The sequence below is a fragment of the Marmota monax genome, unplaced genomic scaffold (genome assembly GCF_021218885.2).
Source record: "Marmota monax isolate L192 unplaced genomic scaffold, Marmota_monax_Labrador192_F-V1.1 WCK01_AAM20220418_F8-fsc00160, whole genome shotgun sequence".
NCBI classification, from domain to species: Eukaryota; Metazoa; Chordata; class Mammalia; order Rodentia; family Sciuridae; genus Marmota; species Marmota monax.
The window spans coordinates 699,839-721,202 of NW_026694183.1; the positions used below are offsets into that span (position 1 = coordinate 699,839).

The following is a 21,364-nucleotide window of genomic DNA, read 5'->3' on the forward strand; positions in this document are numbered from 1 at the left end:
CTGCATTAATTAGTTGTCCAAAATAGGCCCAGAGTGTGACAAAAAAGTGAGTCTATGCAGAGAGAATGGGTCTTGGAGAAGACAAATTAGACAGAGAACAATGAAACAGCAGGGGAAGTTGGTGGGGAAAGAGCTAAGGGGGCCATGAGGCTAAAAGTGGAAGGAAACACAAATGTAAAAGTGTTCACTTCTAGATTTCAGGACTAATATGAGTCCCCACAACCATGTGGTGTAATTGAGTGACAGAAAAGACACCCGTGAAACAGGGAAAGTGTATTGATTGAGAACCAGGCACACATGGAAGAAATAATATGAAGAGCTCTGCCCCAGGAGGAAGGTGGAGGACAGTGGCCTTGGCTGCAGTCACTTTGGAGCCTGAATTGGGTTTTGAGAAGGCTGAGAGTTGACCTTGGACATTTGGTTGTGGGGGGCCCGGGGTCCTGGGGACTAACTGAGGAAATGGAGTTGAGGGTGGATACAAGAGAAGACAGAGCTCTGATGATGAGTCTTGATGGGTGAATGGAAGGCAGAAGGGCTGTCCTGAGGCCACTAGGAGAGACATCACTGAGGAACGGACATTAAATATGTCACAACACAGCTGTGTGGAGGTTGGGTGAGGAATGGATTCATGGCTCTGAGGGATGGGGGAGCTTCAGTGTGTGGCTACAGCTCAGAGTGAGGAGCCAAGCCTCACCGAACAGTAGGGGAACATGTGTTCAGACTCAGCCCTGCTTATGGAGGTGGGACTGACAACTGAATTTGTGTACATTTGTGGTGTACAACATGAGGAGCTCACATGGGTAGATACTGTGAAGAGATTACCACAAGCCAATTAATTTACCTACCTATCATGCAATATATTCAACTTGAGTGGGGGACATTGAAGATCTCTCAGCAAACTTCAAGAACACAATCTTGTCTTGCTAACTGCAGTTTCTATGTTGCACAGCAGATCCCAGAGTTCATTCATGTGGTTATGGAACTCTGTGCACTTACCAAAAGCCCCCAATGTCTCTCAATACCCACCTCTTTACAATACTCATTCCATTCTGTTTCTGTGAAGTTTACTCTTTTAGAAGTCACATGGAAGAGATCAAAGAGTATTCTTATTTTGTTGTTTGTTTTTTATTTTGGGAATGCTGGAGATTAAACCCAGGGCCTTGTGCATCTGAGACAAGCACTCTACCAACTGCACTATACCTCAGCCCCTCCAACAGTATTTTCATTTGTCACTTCCATGCTGCCCTCCAGGATCGTTGGTCAGCACAGTGGCAGGATTTCCCTGATAGAAGTCTCAGTACAACTCCCCTGAATGTTGATGGACACACCACCTCTCCTACACACCTGCACACTCTGGTGGACACCACGTCTCACCTTGCTGCTGTCTTGCCTGTCGTGAACAGTGCTGCAGTGAACCTGGAGGTGCAGACGTCTTGTTGACTATGAATACTTTCCTTTAGATGCGCAGCAGGGAGTGGGATTGCTGCCCCACAGGTGAGTTTTACTCTACATTTTCAGAGGCATCCCCCTGCACTTTTCCATGGTGGGGTGCCAGGTTACCTGATCTCCCACATAATCTGCCCAAGGTTGACTTGCCCCACATTCCTGCCAACACTTGTTTTCTCTGGTCTTTTTCACATTAACCATCCAACACTTGTGAGGTAATATCTCCTTGTATTTTTGTGCATTTTACTGATTAGTCAATATAAGTATAATTGACATATATTCTGATCACTCTTTCTCTTTGAAAACCACATGTACTCTATATTTGGCCCAAGTTTTGAAAATTATAACTTTTACTGTGCATATTAATGTAGATAAAATCACTCCATAACATATAGAAAAATGGTGACTAAAATAGAACAAACTCACTTAGCCATTATCTCTCTTAAATACCATGCATTCCCACTTGTCAAGAACACTGATAATGTAATTATGTGGCAAAACTCCCATACAGAATACAGAACCTCTAACATGGTCAGTATATTATACCTGAGATTTCCTTAACTGCTCACACTATTTACTATCTGGTAGGTTTTTACCCACAGCTATGGGTAGATGAATTTTTATATGAATCCCATGTTCTGTGGAGTAAATTTCTTCCTTTAAGAGATTCCCAGCCCTGGCAGAGCTAGTCTTCTCAAGGTTAGGGGCCACCTTGACTATCCCCAATCTGCAAATAACAAGCACATCTAACAGATATAATGAGTCCAGTGATTAACAGTTGTCAAATAGACCAATACAGACAAAAACTGAACTGAAGGCCACACAGAAGAGTTTGAAAAACACTTGTGATCACATAGGACCTTTTCTTTATTTCAAATAGAATTTATCTGTTCCTCTTTCCCACATCTTGGTCTGAACACTCTTCTATGCAGCTCTAGATGCCTAGGGCTTCCTAGGTGACCCAAGGACAGGGAAAAAGAAGCAACAGGGACAAAAGTCTCTCTCACAGGAAGCATGTTTGCAGTAGAGCTCAGATCTCTCTTTTTGCAGGTGGTCACAAGAAAGTTCCTCCTGTATCTGCCTCGTCATGATGTCTGTCTTTGCCATCCATACCTACAACCTTGTTTTCTCCCCCTGGATTATTCCAGGAACTTCCTTGTTCTTCTGAGTTCCAGTGTGCTGTGTTTACCAAATCCACTTGTATGAAGTGGATTTAGCCTTTGCCAAGATTGGTGTTGAGATTGCTTTTCTGCAAAGGAATTTCCCATTTTTTCTTTTCTGGGTGGAGTTCACTGCTGCCTATGCCTCACTCTGCTCTTTCATGGATTTTTGGAAGGTCTTACCCTTCCTTGTAAAACTGCATGACTTTCCCACTTTATGTGCTGTGTCTCACAAGGATTTTAATTAGAAGCTTGGTGTCCGATATGGCAGTGTTAAGAGGTGGTGGGACTTTTATTCCTAGGTAGTTTAATTTTGGTGTTATTGTGTTAATTTTGGTGTTATTGTGTCTGAAGACACATTAGGAAAGATTACCAGCAGGATATTAATATTTTCAGGAGACAGACTGAAAATTTTCCCACTTGGATGGGGCTGCTACAATCTCTACAGCACCAGAGACTGGGGTAGGTAATGAAAAATACATAATCCAGTGGCCTGGTAGATAATGTATGCCTGCACATATCACTAGACCCAAAGGTTGTAATGCTAAAAGAACCACAGGACCACATGTGGAGGGTGCCCTTTACAGCTGGCCATGAAGATGAAGTCCCAGAAGTCAGGAAGTGGAGGGAAGTTGGAATGAATGTGTGCATGTGTTCTTGAAGGAGTATGCAAGGCACACAAGCTGCAAAAGGAGGTACCTTTGAATTCTAGATGGTCACATGATTGAACAAATGGATTGAACAACCATGTGCAGAGGAGGAGTTATCCAGAAGATTGCAAAAAGCCTTGGCTGTGCCAACAAGCACATCTCATTTCTGACAGATGGTAGAGGCCAGTGCTGCAGGGGAAGCAGATGTGGGTGCAGCTGTATTGGGGAGACCAGTGATGGGAGTTAATATAAGAGGACCCTTCCACAGACTCTTGTCATCTGCAGCACACTCTACCTGACTCCTCAACACAGAAGAGGGTTCTAGGATGACCTAACTGCACCTCACACTTTTCCCCTCAAGTCTAGTCTTATTCTAGGGGCAACTAGCTCACTTATACATATGTATATATGCCATGTATGTATGTACATGCTCAAATTAATCTTCATGGATACATAAGCAAAGAGAATCTTCAGTTCTACTAAAATAAACTTCTTCAAAGTTGCTTGACATGTAGAATTTTTTTTCAGAACAGAACTCTAATCCTTATGGTGGGCTAATTGTGGTATATAGGGAGAAGAATTTCTAAAATACATATTAAATGTTTTATTTGTCAGGTTGTATAAGAAAATGGAAAGCTACTTTGGAGAGTTATGTAGAAGCTTATTGATTTTAATCTTGGAATGGCTTCAGAGATGTTCCTAATAATAATTCAATGCCTACATTTAATTGTGAGTTAAAAAGTTTATAACAACCATAATTCACATTTGTCTCCCTGGGAAGAGAAGACCAGTATATTTGTTTCTTCTCAGAAAGAGTTAAGATCTTGGAAGAAAACTCACTTGATCAAGGAGCATGTGTTAATTCAGGAGAAATGTACTGATTATGTGGTGCCCACAGCCAACACTGGTCTCCTCAATGAAAATGGTGCACTAAGGAAGCAGTCTCATTAGAAATGTAGTTCTTGATGTTTAACAAAGAAGACTTTGTCCTGTTGCCTAAAACCAGCATAGTTTCTAACTATGGTGTGGCATAGTTTAAGAAATATGATAATTGATATTTACTATTTTTAAAGTTCTATAGAAATTAGTTTATTACACCAAGAAGGGTCCTCACATGTAACATTTTCCTCTCAATTGAATGTGAGAAATGTAAATTTCATAACAGCATTCTTTATCCAGATTTTATTCTAATAAGATTTTGGTTGGGTCAGGGGTTGTGGCTCAGTGGTATAGTATTTGCCTAGCATGCAAGACACACTGGGTTCAATCTTCAGCACCACACAGAAATAGAGGTGAAGACATTGTGTCCACATGAAGCTAAAAAATACATATTTTAAAAAAAGACTCTGGGTTGTCTTCATGTTCAGACTACTAAAAGCATTTTCTTCTTCAAAAATATGAAAATAAAACTAGGAGCTCATAAAGGGTTGAAATTCTTATAAATATTTGGTAAACTCTGGTATTGTATGCTAAAGGCAAGTAGATGTGAGCCTAGATTAGAATAATGTGTGTGATTTATTGATACTTATATATAAATATGTGTTCACATATATACATGTTGTGAAGAAACACATGAAAGTACCATGAAAACATGTTGCACATTCCACATGTCAGTTCTGATCATGATGTTCCAAACTGAAAGACACTAGTATATTTTATTGTTCAGTTTCTGCTGCATCTCCACAGGCCTACACAGATACTTTATAAAGAAAAGAAATGTATTGAACTACAGTTCTGGAAATTCAGGAGCACGGTGCCAGCATCTGTTCAGCTCTGGTGAGGACCTCACAGCAGTTGGAATCACAAAGGTGGGAGCATGTGCAGAAGAGACCACTGGGCAGAACAGGGAGCAGGAGACACTGGGGACACTGGCACTTGTTGTAGAACAACCAATGTTCTCAACTTTTCAGGGGGAAGACAGCAAAATTCTCACTGGGGTGTCGTCTGCCCAAAGGAATCCAAGCCACCCTAAATAGCCACCATGAATCTTTATATCTCAATAAAATTTAAATTTATTAGCAAATAATAACACATAAACACTCAGAGAATTTATTTTCAAAAGCAAAGCCCCTGATAGATCAAGTCCACGCTGGTTCTTGAACTGGACAAGGAGAAAATGGCTCTGGTGGTTTATTTAAGGGGGGACCATCAAAGGCAGGGGTAAGGTTTCAAGGGCAGACTCTTGCTTTCTGATGTCTTGCACTCAGCAGGTTGATTGACATTGGGAGGTCACACCCATCTCAGGTGCTGTGAGGGATCTTATTTAGAGCTTGAGGTGGAAGTTCACCTGCAGCAGGCAGTCTATCCCTGTGAGGGGTGCTCTAGGTAGTTCCCAGTGCCTGACTTATCCCCTCAGGAGGCTTCAGTGAGCAACGTAGTCCACACACAGTCCACAGATGGCTTGTGACAGGAAATAATATATTCCATCATTAACCTTTTTCAAGGTGACCTCCACATGACCAACCACCTTGTACTGCATCTACTTCTCAAGGGATGCACCACCCAACACATCACACTGGGGCAAAACTTCTAACTCATGGAACTTGGAGGTGGAAGCATAATTCACATCCAAATTAGAGCACAGGTGCATCAAGGAAAAATGCTAGAATTGTTTGAAATACCTTCAGTGAGATTCTATCATCAACAACATGGGAAATACAAATTTGAAGCATATGGAATTTTCAAAGTCCAATATAAAACAAGTGATGTTGAATGATTTCATTTATTTAAATTGCAAAAAATGGGAAAGTGATCTATGCTGTTAGAAGTCACATACTGTTCACTCTTGTGGACACTTAGAGAAAAGAAGAGTTATTGTTTTACCATGCAGCAGCTTCTTGCACAGGTGTGTTCAGTTCAGGAAAAGTCATTAGAAATGAATGTGAACACATCCATACAAATCTAAAAGTTACATATTGATAATTCAATAATCAGTTATAAAATAAAATTTATTAGTACATAGTGTTGCGAATCACCAAGATAGACAGTAAATAAAGATTAAATTCTAATTAGCTTATGAAAAAGACATATTGCATTATGAAAATATCAGTGCAGAAACCAACAAATTGGATATACACTGCTTAATAAAAAGAGCATCAGTAGACTTTGTTTCCCATCATTTCCAAGATTACATGAAACATGTCTCATTTCATTGCAAAAGAAAAACCTTTGAGAGAGTTCACCTAAAGACACAACTGGGACAAAACCATAGGAGTAGACAAAGAAAAACTACATTCCATGATAGCAGGAAAATAATGAAAGCATATTTTATGCTGAAAAAATTTACTCTTGTTGTAATTGGTATATTAAATGTTAAATTTACATGTTACATCTAATTTTTCAGAAATATTGTTGGATGGAGAATAAGATGAATCTTAGTGATCTCCATGTGCACATACTAAGGTACATACACACACACACAAACACACACACACACACACACATGCTCACACTATAATAAAGAATATATGTGTGTGTTTATTCTCATTCTCCTGAGATGTGACTGTATTACTCTTCTTACAATTTGGGGGTGACAATAAAGAAACATGTAAGAATTGTGCAAATGCCTACAATTTACACATTCCTCCTTACATCAAGGTTTTTTCTATTCCTTTTCCAATAGAAATTGTGGCTGCATGCAGTGGAGTCTCTGCTCATGAGCAGAAAGGGGCAGAGAGCTGGGAAACACCCAGCAACCATTGCACCAACCTTTACCAGGAGCCAGTGGGGATTATAAATAACAGTCACACAAATCTGAAAGAGGCAGGAAAGTGTGTAAAAAATACAAAGGTGCTCACCAGGAGGAGGATGTTTTTGGTGGCTCTGGACTCATGAGAGGACCTTAGGGGTCTGGACTTACGAACATGCTGCATTCTCTGCTTGTGCCTGTGCAGGATGAGCACCATGGAGCTGCTGGCCCAGAGCATGAGCCACACACACAGGACATCAGGGAATGTTAGCAATGCTGCATGCAGAGATCGTAAGATTATATCAGAATCAACAGCAAAACAGTATCCAAGATCTCTCAGGCTAGTGGCATTATTGTTGCTCTTTTTCCCAGTCATAGATGAAATAACAATAATATTTATAAACAAGTACAGAATCCAGCTCAAATATATGGCAAAGCCAATGTACTTAGGAACTTTCACTTTAAACTCTGAACAGCTGGAATTCTCAGGACTAATTTTGATGGCCTGGAAGACACTCAGGTGGCAGGTGCTGCCAAAGGACATACCCCTGCCAACCCTGTGAAGATAGAAAAACAGCTAGCATTCAAAATTATTGAAGAAAACTTTCATTCCAAAAGCTTCCAGTGTCTGGGGAACTCCTCTACACAAGAGAGTTAACAAGTTGGCCACAAACAAGCGCTGAAGAATCAAGTCTGTGGGTCTTACCCTTCCCCCAGTGAAGTAAAGGACCAGGGAATGGAGGAGAAGAGAGGAATTACCCAGAGTTCCAACCACAGTCTGTGACAAGAAGATAAATCCTAAAGCCACATCACTGGCTACCATACTGCCAGTTCCCTGCTGTCCCAGCCAGAGGGTCCTGCAGGGAAACAGGAGGCCTGGGCTGCACATGTCCTGTCAACCAAAATCCAGTATTGCCCACACTGCAGAGTTCCCACTGGGGAAACTTACCTAAGATTTTATTTTCACTAGCAGGTTTTAATGGGGTTCATATGGATAGTCAAGTCATGAAGTGTGGGTAAAACCTGTTGTGAAGGAAGCACATGGTGATTCATCTTCATGACATGAGGCAGGTGCTGAGATGAGTTTCCTGATGACCAGGAGAACTTGTGCACAGAGATGTTAAGTCTCTGTCCCCAGATTCACACTCTGATCAGGTGCACAGAGGGGTCCTGAACCTGGCTGAGTGTTTACAAAGAGCCCAGCAAGAACCATCAAGTGTTCCTAAAGGTCGTGAGCAGATTGTTCTATCAATCCAGCTCATATTTTCTTCCATTTTTCTATAAATGTCTTCAAAAATAGTGGTAGTCTTAAACTATTCATTGTAAAATGTTCCCATTTACTCTGAAATATTAATTCTATGTGCAAGCTCACTTATGAAGGAACATGTAGATATTGACTTTAATGACAGCAGATGCACTGAGGGAACCTCAGCACTGCAGGCACCTGTGCCATGATTAGTCCCATGCAGGGAGGCAGGACTGACTCCACATCAGGACAGCTACCCCATGACTCATATGGTTTGTTGTTAGGAACACAAGTTCTAGGGCCCTATCTCAGGAATTTTGCCACATTCCCAGGTGAAGTTCTAAGTCTTGGGATACCAAGAAATAACACATTATTAAAGAGTATAGTGTGGAAACAAAATATTCACTTTTTCAGAAGATACAGAATTAATTAATACCTATGAAAAAAATTTCAATAAAGAAAATTAGTGAATGATATTACAATAGGAACCATCCATGAAAATTGGTATGTGTGAGTATTTAAAACTTGAAATACTAGAATTTCTGCATTCATTTGAATGCAAATATTTAACAAAATTTTTAGGTAGAAAAATTTAGGTTCACATTTGACTGAACACACAGTGAAGCTTTTATATGTCTTCTGCACATTCATACCCTGCACCACTATCAGATTCCTATGTCAGATGATGAATTCACTACAATCAGAAGATATCCCACATACTAAAAATATAAAGCTCTTACAGGTGGTAATAGAATTCTGTATTATTCTTGTCCATGTTTTCATACATGTTTCTTTCTACAGTACAGAAAAAATGGACTCACTATCCTTGAATTATGATGATTTCAGGATTGGTACAATTACTGTCCTCATTGGCTGCACCATGCTGAGAGTCAGAGAAAATGTTCTGCTCGAACAGTCACCATCAGCTCTCTCTCTGCACAGGATTAAGAAGAGATCCTTCTATTCCACACACAGGCAGGGAGATACTATGAGTCTGGACGTAGAAATCATGAAGATTTAGTGTAGACTTCCTGTAAGGAAACTGAGCAGCTGAGTGACTTAAAAAACCTCCTTGTGCACCTTGAAAATCACATTTAATTTTCATTTGGACTAAACCACAGCAGCCCCTGTCAGTAAGAATCACACTTAGTTAAATTAGGATCCATGGTGGTTTGGCATTTAGGCTAGGACCCATTTATCTTTGCTACCTAGAGCGATTCTTCATCAACCATTTTAATACTTGTGTGGCTCTGGCTTCTGGAGGGTTCAACCAAGTGTCCCCTTTTGGCTGTGATCACTTACCCAGACTCTTGATGGGTCTCTTCTCAGAGATTCTGCTCTCAGAGTCACCCTGAGTCACTCTCCAGGCTCTTTCTCTCTGCCAGGATGGTGAGCTCAGTGCAGAGGCCTCTCTGACCAAGATGTGTGCTGCAGGGAGGCAGCCAGCTCCTGAGATATGGATCTGTGGCTCTATGACCTCACCTCCCCTGGGACCTGCAATTACCCCTGTGCCAGAAGCAGCAATGGCTGTGCAGGCTGGGGGAGCTGAGGACACTGCTGGAAACTTTCTCCCCAGGTGACACTTACAAAAAACAATATTAAACTTTCTTCATAACATGTCTTCAGAGGATATTCTAGTGTTTGGAGAGACTCTTACTTATCCATGATCCTGGGAGACCAACAGGGTGTCACTGGGAGGGGTTGAGAAATACTGAGGTCTGTCATATGAAGGGCTGGCAGTGAGTTTTGCATGTCTCATATTATTTCTTCCTTCCCTGGGAAGAGTTTTACCCCAAATTTATTTGCGTCCTGTTCTTCATTTAAATTAATATCACCAGATTGAAGGTATGAGCAGAGAAATTGAAAATCGAGAAAAAACATAGGAAGGATATTAACACAGGTAGAAGGAAAAGAATAGATGCTAATAGTTCACCTTGGAAGTGACCAGATTCATCTGCACAATATGAGTAAATTCATTGGATACACTTATGTAACTGAATGTTAATTTATATTCTACTTTGTGAAGAAATATGCCCTGCCATTATTGACCTCCACTACTGACAGGGGGGAGAAACAGAACAATATCCCTCAAATAGAATGAAAAAAAGTCTCCTTCAACAATGACATCAGCAGGATCTGTTTTACTAGTCTGAGCCAAGATTTATATAATATCAAATCAAATATTAATATTACTAATTAATATTAGTAATATTAATTTCTAATTAATTATAAATTATTTATATTGCTATTAATAATTACTAATATTAATTCAGTAGCCCCACAGGGTGACCACAGCACAGGAGCCCTTTCAGTTACTGTACTCCCTCCAGCCCTCCAAGAACAATATATTCACTGAGGCATCTTAACTAATGCTGTGAGATTGACCATCCAGTTGAAAACCTGTGGTATGAAACAGGTGGGTCTTGGGCAGTGACACTCAATGGGGATTAGACTGAAGTGGTTAAAAGAATAAAGACATGAGAAAAGGGTGGACAGGGAAACAAGATGGTAGAGCTCCTGTGATATGGAGGAGAGAGAGTTCAAAAGAGATAAGGTAGATGCAGAAAAGGCAAAAACTCATTACCTATCCAGAAAAAGCTTATGGACATGCCTAGGTGTAGGCACACCTGGGGTGAGGAGCCAATGGACACAAGGACATAGGGTTAACCAGGTAAGAGAGACATGGCGTGCAAGGTCACACAGGAATGAAGATGCTTCTGGGGATGGGGACAGAATGCAAAATAAAGTTGAAGGTTGCTGGATGCAAAGCCTCTGAGGTGTTCATATCTACACCTGGTGGGAAGTTGTGAACACAGCTGGGGGACAGGGACTGTATTAATTAGTTGTCCAAAACAGCCCCAGAGTGTGACAAAAAAGTGAGTCTATGCAGAGAGAATAGTCCTTGGAGGAGACAAATTAGACAGAGAACAATGAAATAGCAGGGGAAGGTGGTGGGGAAAGAGCTAAGGGGGCCATGAGGCTAAAAGTGGAAGGAAACACAAATGTAAAAATGTATACTTCTAGATTTCAAGACTAATATGACTCCCCACAACCATGTTGTGTAACTGAGTGACAGAAAAGACACCTGTGAAACTGGGAAAGTGTCTTGATTGAGGACCAGGCACTTTGTCCACAGCAAGTGCATATGGTTAATTGGCCATGCAGGGAAATTCTCAGGGAGATACAAAACCAACACACAATTTTACCTTTAAACCAAGTTCTGGGATGGCTCCTTGTGCTCTCTGCATCAAGGTCCCTGGGGGGGGGAACGTGAGGTTCTACTGGAGAGGCTAGAAAGAGAGAGGGGGCATGCTTGGAAGTGGGTTTTATTGGGAACTCTAAATGCTGGGGAAAATCCCATCCAATGAAGGTCAAGGGGGGGAGGGCAGTGTTGCAAGGTCAGGTGATGTGATTGTGTCCCTGGGGTAGTGGAGAGACTACCACATGGACACCATTCTGGAACCCAAGAAGTGTGGGAAAGTCCTGCCACATTTCTGCTACTTGGACACCTCAAAGTACTCAGCTGGGGAGTAACTCAGTCCGTGCCAGGTTGATCTCCCACATATTCCCCCTTCTTTCTTTGAAAAGCAGGTGATGATTTACTCTTGGGTCCCTGAATTCTTGCTTTGAAGGTTCACCATCCTATAATTACAACACAAAAGAGAATTAACAGCAAAGAGAACAATGCAAAAATATACCAAGCAGAGTGTTTAAAAATGTTTCTGAGGTTAAAGCCATTTAATTCTTTTAATACTTGATTAGCTAAGGAAGAAGGATCTGAAAAATCAGCTTTATTATCCTGTATATCCTGAATATGATGATGGAGCTCCAAAAGATCCAAGCTGTTATTATTATTTTGCCAAATACCCAATAAATGGTTTTTAACCTTCTCTCAATCCCACAGGAAGGTATTGAATGAAGTTGTACATACATCCCCTACAATAGGAAGTAATGTAGAAGAGATAGTGATTAATAATACACGTTTCCTAATGTGGGATATTGGTGGCCAATAATCTCTTCATTCTTCCTGGAATATTTATTATACTAACATGGAGTTTGTAATAGTAGTTGTGGACAGTAAAGACAGAGAGAGGATTTCTGAAACTAGAGAAGAACTCTACAAAATGTTAGCACGTGAGGACCTAAGAAAAGCTGGATTACTGATTTTTGCTAATAAACAAGACGTTAAAGAATGCATGAGTGTAGCAGAAATCTCCCAGTTTTTGAAGCTAACTTCTATTAAAGATCATCAGTGGCATATCCAGGCATGCTGTGCTCTTACTGGTGAGGGATTATGCCAAGGACTTAAATGGATAATGTCACGACTTAAGATTAGATGATCTCTACTGACCTCTTCTCATAGACTTTGCATGAACAAAGTGCTGGAACTTTACCTGAAAGCTGCAAAAATTAATGGTTTAGATATATTTATAATAAATTGATTTCAATTTTTTATATAAGAAGAAAAATTAAGACCACTTAATTTGAAAACAAGATGAAGTCTCTCCTTCCAGTTTGCTTTCTAATTAGTTCCTTACAAAGTACTTTATTAAAGCTGTGATTGACATTTTTCTTAATGAATCCTCTCAGGACAATGTATAGCCTGTGGTAAGTACAAAGGGAGAGGAAGATGTTTTGAACTTTAAAAGCTTTATTATCAGTATACCCCTCCCCAACTGAATGTTGTTCTCTTTTGGTTCCATTAAGTCAAAATACAAATCAGCACAGATACTGTTTCCAATATTTTAAATGTCATGTTAGTTATGAAAAAAAGTATTTTACTTACGGTTGTGTATGTATTATGTATATACCTCAAGTTCAAGTTAATGGCTTTGATTTGTGTTCTAAAGAAAAGCAAATAATGCAAAAATTAGTAATATCCTTAGTTATTGCCCTAATGAGATAAGTACTGCCATTGGTATTAAGTGCCATTTTATACTTTTCCTGTATGTTTTCTGTATTGTACTAATCAAACGTCCCCTCTCCCCCAATCATTGAGCTGCTCTTAAGAAAAAAAAAAGATACAGGAAAAAGCTTGATATTGTGTACCCATTTTTGTTGATCAGTAACACACATAGAAACGTGTAATCCAACTAAGTAAAATATCTGTCCAATTTTTGGCTTACCCAATTGACAGAATTGCACAGTGGAGCATTTATCAGATTAATCCTTGTATTGGTCTAAATTATTGTATAGATTATTATTCCACTTATAAATCAATCATAAATTGCAATTAGCACTATCAAGTGATTTCTTCTTAATTAAAATCTATTGTGTAAAACATGTCTACCCAAAGAGGTAACATTCTATAAATATTATTAAACAATTAGCTACAGTCTTTTTAAGTATACAATTATATATGTCAAGCTTTAAAATTAGAGTACAAGTAATGCATAAAAAATTTCTGAGCAACATTTGAATTTTTTTAATTTGCAGATTTCTTATTTTAGGATTTGGAATCCTTTTGAGGTTTGTTGTTGTTGTTCTTAAGCTTTCTTTCACCATGTAAATGCTTTGTTTAACAATTAATAGTGGTAAATTTTTTAATGCTGTTGGCTGGAAAACTGATTGGTGTATGATATATTATTTGTACTAAGAAATAATTTGACCCAAATACCTTTTGTTTGCTTAGGTTTCTTTCTTTCTTTCTTTCTTATTTTTAATGTCTGAAAATTGAAGGTTTTTTTGTCATAATTGTATACAGAATTATCTTGTATTAAAATATATACTCTATTTGTGTATCTTTTATGCCTTGAAAATATGAAGGTTAATCCATACTGGCATGTTTTAGAATATTCAAAAAAAGAAATTACTTTTAATACCAACCTTTTAAATTTTATGAAGATTTTTGTAGGAATAATAGTATATACTATAAACATTGACAAAACTGAAAATTTCTTTCTATGAAATATAAAATGCTCAGTAACTAAATCCAAGTTGGGTGTGGTATATCAGTGTTAACTTTGGATGTTTTATGTTTTATATTTATGTTGCAGTGTTCAAAATGCAAATATAACATTTAATACATGTCATGCTTTTACAAAAGTAAATTCTAAATTACTAAGCTTTGTCCATATGTACTCATACTTTTGGAATTACTTGTTGTATATTAAAATTAAAAATTCCCTTAAAAAACAATTCTATTTTGCGGTTTCATCAGAAAAAAATATCCTTTAATAGAGTCCCAAAATCTACACTTTTTGTCCTTTTTATTTTTTAACTTGAGTAATCATGTACTTATCCTTGGATTGCTGTCCTGTCAATACAATACAGATATATTCACTTGTAAAAAAAAAATGGGGGTATTCCAAGAGCTAAGTGTTTGTTCTATATGACCACCTTAAAGCTGTTCCTCACCAACATATGAATTATGTTAGATTTCTCCCCTGGGAAGGGCCAACAAGAAATCAATATAGGCTCTTCTCTGAGCCAAGTGATCTTTTCTGCTGTCTTCTGGGTCGGGGAGACACTCAGGGTCCCTAATACATATTTTGGTCTGGAGCATTTACTGATCTCTGTCAAGGAGACTGGTTTGTAAGCAGATATTCATCCTTTAAATTCCTTTAACTATCCCTAAGGAGGAAATCCTTGATTAAATTCCTCAAATGACCTCATAGAACTTGGAGTCATCAATAATAATCCTAATTTGCTTAGTACATCCCTTCCCCATAAGTTTACTGGTAAAGAATCTAACACATATGGCTTAAGAACTCCACCATTTCCATCTTGGTCCTCCCAGCAAAGATATTGGGTGCTCTGAGCAGGCTGTGAAATCTGTCCTATTCCTTCTAAATTGGCTGGTGCTATATGTAGAGGCCAGGTTTTAGGACAGAACTGGTGAGACAATATGGACCTGTCTGCTCCAGTGTCTATCACCCCTTTAAATTTTTTATGATTAATTTTAAGTTCCAGTAGGGGCACTCCTGTCTCACTAATTGGTCCAGTACACTCTGTCCGTGGGCCTGGGAGTTGAGGTTTTATCCAACAATTGGTGGAATTACATGGTAAAATACTCAATTGAGCTATTGTATTCTTAGTAGAAAGCTGGATGGCATAGTATGATTTTACAGTAACTATTATGTCACCTCTACAATAAGAATCTACACCTCTACAATAAGAATCAATAACTTCTGGTAATACCTGGATTGCCTGGTTTAAGTTGCTATGACCCAAAATTAATCCTAAACTCCTTGCAGGCAGCAGCCCACAAACTGGTAGGAATTTGCTGTGGTCCCATTTCAGGTGTTAAGTCAATCACCATGAGTAGTCATAGAAGGTTTGCCTGCATGGATCGTGCTGTGCCATGGCTGGCAGCGATGATGTTAGGCCCTGTGACCTCTCTTCCATTTCCCCTATTTTTTTAGACTGGAGAGGGGCCAACCAGAAGTTTTTTCACTCCCTATTAGGCAGAAGTGGAGGCCAAGATGGAGGCGGACTGACACCATATTGATCCATCTCCTCTCCTGTCACGTGGCCTCTTGCCCTATGATGGTGCTGACACAGAACAGGAAGAATCCTGGCCTTGTAGCATCAAGACTGGCAGTCTCATGCAAAATGACCATTTCTCCCCAATTAAAACACCGCCCGTGGGATTGGAGTACCTGCTGCTGCAGTTGAAATGCCTGCTTTAAAGCAGCTGCAAGGGTAAAGCCTTGTAATTGAGTTGGGCCAATATCCAAGCACAGGAGAACGAATTCTGAAACTTTCCCTTTCTTCCTATGGGGTCTGACAATGTCCTGACAAAGTTTATTTGCATTTTCAAATGCTAACTGCTTAGCCACAAATTCACAAGTGCCTGGAGCCCCAATCGACCTATTGACTGTCTGATACAGATGGTCCAAAAAGTCCGAGTAAAGTTCCTCTGCACCTTGTTTTATCTTAGTTAAAACTAAACTAGACTGGTCCTGGGAATTAATTTGTTGCTATGTGAATTTGGTGCATGTGGTAATCTGGTCATAAACTGCTATTTGCTCGAGTTTGTGACCCACAAAGACCACCAGAGACCAAGATCAATGTAAGCAGCAAAGAGGCATTTATTGCGAGCTAACTCTGTCCTCTGAGCACACAGCAACTGGTGACACTGAGAGGCCCCAAGCCCAGGGTTTGCAGCAGTTTTGTGCAATCTTTGGGGAAGGCAGGGACTTCACATACATCATACACGGTAAAATAATCTTAGCAAATCATCATACACTGCAGCAAAATCATAAAACAACTCTAAAACATGATTAGCACATTCACTGGCAGGAACAAGTTGGGTAAAGGTGATTGGTTAGTACAAGAGGGGGATTCATTTGAACTGATTGGTTTAGGCCACAAGAGGTGAATGTGCTGAACTACAAGGTTTCCCAACATGTTATCAACCACCAAAAAATACTGGGAGGATCATCTGGCATCCCAGGTATTTTCCCTCTTTCATAATTGCCAGGTTTCTGTTCACAACTAAAAGGCTCAGGGGTCACTCCAGCTGGTTTAACTGGGCTGCACAAAATAACCACACAAGAGAAACAAATACCTTTTTGTTTTGGGTTACTGTGATGGCTCCTCTGACCTTAAGGGTCCGCAGAAAGAGAGAGAGTGAGAGCACATGCTGACCCCTTTTATTGAGGCAAAACTATTCAAATGAGGCAAGGGACCAGATTTCAGGGGGATGAGTCTATCTTCATGATGTCCACTGTCAGCAGGTTGACTGACACCTGGGTAGGCCACACCAAAGGGCACAGTAAGAGAAGGGGACACACACAAGGCACTTCCATGGAAGATTCTACCCTAAACAGGGCAAGAGGTTATATTACAAAGGAACAGGTGAGCGTTGCTTCACCCATGGGACTATAGCAAGACACACCCATGCATGATACACTGACCCTCGAAACCAAGAAGGGTGGGGAAAGCTCTGCCACATTTCTGTGACTGAGCACTTCAGCACCCAGCCGGGGAGTGTGACCCAGTCACGTGCAAGGTTGGTTTCCCACACATAATGATAGGTGGTTGCTAGGGGGTTGCTATGGGTCCTCACCTAGCCTGACTCAGTCATGGACGCCTGATGCCATAGACCTCTCCTGTTATATGTAGACAAACAACTCAGCAGGGTGAGTGTGTGCCTAGGAGTGCTCTGTGGGTTTTTCCAAGGACAAGGGCCATGCCCCCTTCCTTGGACAGGCTTTGCTCTGAGGTAGAGGCTGGTTTCTCAAAAATGGAGTCACGTCAGTTTCTCACTGCAAATTCATAATTCAACTATCATTCCAAGTCCACAAATTCACCTGTCCCCATAAGCATTTCGAAGGGTATTTCAATATTTTGCTTTCGATTTCTCTCTGCTTACTCCAAACTATAAGCTGTCCAATAGAATTTCCAAAGTAGGAAATCTCCACTGCTTAAACAAGAACATGCAATAAAAATCCAGTCACTCGGAGGAAGAGGCTTGTGGCAAATGGACTTGAGCAAGCTTTGTAAAAATGATGAATTAGGGTCATATACATCACAAGAAATTTTTAATGCCTTGATAGTTTTGAATGGTATTACAGCATGGACATTGACACACTGGTCTTGGTCATTAACCTGTTCAAAATCTGGGAAAATCTGAAACCCACTAATGTCCTCTCCTGCCTATTGAGCTCTCCTGAACCCACGTTATAAAGGTGTAAGGAAAGTCATTGTGAGCTCAGACTACCTGTTAAAATTTGTTCTCCCAACAGGAAGCAGCTGAATCTGAATAGCTGGAGCAGGTCCTGCTAGTAATCTATTAAAATCTCCTGGTAATTCCTGGATTTCATCATCTGTCTCATCTATCTTGATTTGAGACTCATTTGTGCCTCAATCTTCATCGCCATCTTGGTTTCATTTCCCAAAGCTCTGGGGAGGAGGACTCTCTATCTCTCTAGAAATTTCCTCTTGGTGGTTCTCTTCCCTCCAAGGAGGATTATCTATCCCCCCTAGAGGCTTCCTCTCAATGGTTTTCCTCTGGCATTCTCAGGAAGGATGTTTTTCTAGGTGACTAATCTGGTCTGGTTCAGTGGAAGCCAACCTCTCAGTCTTGGGTCTAGCTCCAAGTTTACCCACCTGATGGGTAATTTGAATGGAATTTGATTCTGCTATCAACCTTCCTAAAGGAAGAGAGATTCTTTTTGAAGAATTAGCCTCAGGAAGTTTTTCTTTTTTTAATATTTTTATTTTTTAGTTGTAGTTGGACAAAATACCTTTATTTTATTTATTTATTTTTATGTGGTGCTGAGGATCGAATCCAGGATCTTGCATGTGCTAGACAAGTGCTCTACCACTGAGCCACAACCCCAGCCCTCAGGCAGTTTTTCAAACTCTATAGATTTGACCACTCTTTGAATCCCTTACAATAGATCCTCTGGGGGCCATGAACTTTGGTCTAAATCATCAAAGAAGCATATTTCTAATGCAGTCCAAACCCTCTGAATACTGTCTATAGTACATTTAGGTAATTCAGCAGAGAGACAAGTTTTATGTAATTTTCTTCCTAATCTCTCCCAAGTACATGAATCTAGTAAATCTTGTTCACAAAACCATGGACAAAACTCACTAATCACCTTTAAAAATTGTGCTAGCTGGCTCCTTTTGACCTGTTTTCCTTTTCTATTAATTACTATCTCCAATATTGTTGAATACATGTCCTTATCTATTGAAACTGAATTTCGCATAATTAATCTTTAATGTCCTTAGCTCTAAACTGTCTGCTACTTCCGTGACCCTATAAAAATTGTCATGATACATTTTTTTTTACAGCGTGCTTCTCCACTCAAACTAGAATTTAACCTGTGTGGCCTCACACTTAGGGCACCATTATTTGTCCATGGCCAGTGCAGACAGTTAATTGTTTGGTCACCTAGGGAAATTCTCAGGGAGATACAAAATGAAACACAGACACACAATTTTACCTTTAAACCAAGCTCTGGGATGGATCCTCATGCTCTGTTCATCAAGCTCCCCAGGGGGGAAGCAAGGTTCTACTGGAGAGGCTAGCAAGAGAGAGCAAACACGCTTGGGAGTGGGCTTTTATTGGGGAACTCTAAATGCTGGGGAAAATCTGTCCATTGAAGTTCAAGGGGGGGCATTTTTGCAAGGTCAGGTGAGGTGATTGGGTCCCTAGGGTAGTGTAGAGACACACCTCTACATGGACACCATTCTCAAACCCAAGGAGGGTGGGGAAGTCCTGCTGCATTTCTGCTACTTGGACACCTCAAAACACCTAGCCAGGGAGTAACTCAGTCACATGCGAGGTTGCTCTCCTACACAGGCACACATTGAAGAAATAATATGAAGAGATGTGCCCCAAGTGGAAGGTGGAGGATGATGGCCTTGGCTGCAGTCACTTTGGAGACTGAATTGGGTGTTGAGAAGGCTGAGAGTTGACCTTGGACATTTGGTTGTGGGGGGCCCAGGGGCCCTGGGGTGGACTGAGGAAATGGATTTGAGGGTGGATAAAAGAGAAGACAGAGCTCTGATGATGAGTCTTGTTGGGTTAATGGAAGGCAGAAGGGCTGTCCTGAGGCCACTAGGAGAGACATCACTGAGGAACGGACATTAAATATGTCACAACACAGCTGTGTGCGGGTTTGGGAGTGGAATGGATTCCAGGCTCCGAGGGATGGGGGAGCTTCAGTGTGTGGCTACAGCTCAGAGTGAGGAGCCAAGCCTCCCCGAACAGTAGGGGAACATGTGTTCAGACTCAGCCCTGCTTATGGAGGGGTGACTGACAACTGAATTTCTGTACATTTGTGGTGTACAACATGAGGAGCTGACCTGGGTAGACACTGTGGAGTGAATACCACAAGCCAGTTAATTTACCTACCTACCATGAGATATACTTAACTTGTGTGGGGGACACTGAAGATATCTCAGCAAATTTCAAGAACACAACCTTGTCTTGCTAACTGCAGTTTCTATCTTGTACAGCAGATCCCAGAGTTCATTTATGTGGTAATGGAACTCTGTGCACTTCCAACCATCTCCCCCATGTCTCTCACTACCCACCTCTTTACAATATGCATTCTACTCTGTTTCTGTGAAGTTTACTCTTTTAGAAGCCACATGGGTGAGATCAAACAGTATTGTTTTTTGTTGTTTGTTTTGGCAGTGCTGGGGATTGTGCATCTGAGACAAGCACTCTACAAACTGATCTATACCCCAGCCCCTCCAACAGTATTCTTATTTGTCACTTCCATGCTGCCCTCCAGGATCATTGGTCAGCACAGTGGCAGGATTTCCCTGGGTAGAAGGCTCAGTACAACTCCCCTGAATGTTGATGGACACACCACCTCTCCTACACACCTGCACACTCTGGTGGACACCACATCTCACCTTGCTGCTGTCTTGTCTGTCGTGAACAGTGCTGCAGTGAACCTGGAGGTGCAGACGTCTTGTTGACTATGAATACTTTCCTTTAGATGTGCAGCAGGGAGTGGGATTGCTGCCCCACAGGTGAGTTTTACTCTACATTTTCAGAGGCATCCTCCTGCACTTTTCCATGGTGTGTGTGACAGGTTACCTGATCTCCCACATAATCTGCCCAAGGTTGACTTGCCCCATATTCCTGCCAACACTGTTTTCTCTGGTCATTTTTGTATTACCCATCCCAACACTTGTGAGGTAATATCTCTTTGTATTTTGTGTATTTCACTTATTAGTCACTACAAGCATAATTGAAATATATCCTGGCCACTCTTTCTCTTTGAAAACCACATGTACCCTATATTTGTCTCAATTTTTGAAAATTATAACTTTTACTGTACATATTAAGTAGATAACATCACCCCATAACATAGCAAAATGGTGACTAAAATAGAACAAACTCATTACCCATTATCTCTCTTAAACAGACATGCATTCCCACATGTTAAGAACACTAATCCTTAATTATGTGGCAAAACTCCCATACAGAATACAGAACCTCTAACATGGTCAGTATATTAAACCTGAGATTTCCTTAACTGCTCACCCTATTTACTATCTGGTAGGTTTTCACCCACAGCCATGGGTACATGAATTTTTATAGGATTCCTATGTTCTGTGGAGTCACTTTCTTCCTTTAAGAGATTCCCAGCCCTGGCAGAGCTAGTCTTCCCAAGGTTAGGGGCCATCTTGACTATCCCCAAACTGCCCATAACAAGCACATCTAACAGATATAATGAGCCCAGTGATTAACAGGTGT

General features: G+C 40.5%; 1 pseudogene; it reads left to right on the forward strand.

Annotated features, from left to right (window-relative positions):
- The first annotated feature begins 11,634 nt into the window (after nucleotides 1-11,634).
- LOC124107786 (ADP-ribosylation factor-like protein 5A) lies at nucleotides 11,635-12,571 on the forward strand (annotated as a pseudogene).
- The last annotated feature ends 8,793 nt before the right edge of the window (nucleotides 12,572-21,364 follow it).